Genomic DNA, 936 nt, shown 5'->3' on the forward strand with positions numbered 1-936 from the left:
TATCTTTATCTATAATCTATATATCTATGTGAAAAAGTACTTTGATATTGTAGTAACTGCTTCATGTAGTTCATTTTTTATTTAATCAGTCTCGTTGCATCATATCTTATAAACTGATCTGGTATCTGTGGAGTAACCAGTAACTAGCAGCTGGTGAACTTGTAGTTACTGGTTACTGGTGGGATGCGTCTCTGACTCGTGGCAGCTAAATGTAGTGGAGGAAAGAGTCGAAGTAAAAATGAACATATAATGAAAAATACTCTATTTAAGTACATTAGTTAGTCAGACTGTCAGAGAAAAGCGTCTACACTTCAACAAATGAAATCTGGCTTCTTCAAACACAACTCACACTTTTAATAATCATGTGTGAGTGTGAAATCATCACGTAATAAATCCCAGACAGTGTCGCCGCACTGGGACAAGCTTGACGTTAGTTGCTGCTTATGAAGAGCTTGTGTCTTGGTCCACGCTGCCACCTGGAGGCATGTGGGAGAATAACACCTTTTTATTACCTGGCAGTAATGTAGAATACCCCAAACCTGGGACCACTTTACAGTCAGACCACCTTTAGAAAGGATTTATAAATCATTTATATATAAATCAGAAATAAACAATATAAACAACTGGTAAAAGGAGCCTCATGTGGGCTCAGTATTTGGCAGGAAACAGGTCACCGTTGCCCTTTTTATCTAATGTGTTGTAACAACTTATACATCATTTATAAAGCTGATTAATAAACTAGTTATAAACCATCCACAAATCCTTTATAAGGGGAATCTGATTGTAAAGTGACGGATAGTTGACGTGTTGGACATGAAAGAATCTAAACACGTCAAATTCATTTCAGGTTGTTGTTGTTGTTGTTGTTGTTGTGGTGGCGGTTGTTGTGGTGGCGGTGGCGGTGGTGGCGGTTGTTGTGGTGGCGGTGGCGGTGGC

At 39.0% G+C, this 936-nt stretch overlaps 1 protein-coding gene across 1 annotated transcript in view; it reads left to right on the forward strand.

The window, feature by feature from the left end:
* Positions 1 to 936, forward strand: part of LOC111645466 (high-affinity choline transporter 1-like) — a 5529-nt gene that overhangs the window by 856 nt on the left and 3737 nt on the right. The window lies entirely within an intron of this gene.

The sequence above is a fragment of the Seriola lalandi genome, unplaced genomic scaffold (assembly GCF_002814215.2).
Source record: "Seriola lalandi dorsalis isolate HSWRI2012SDOR001 ecotype SW California unplaced genomic scaffold, Sedor1 jcf7180002054952, whole genome shotgun sequence".
NCBI lineage: Eukaryota > Metazoa > Chordata > Actinopteri > Carangiformes > Carangidae > Seriola > Seriola lalandi.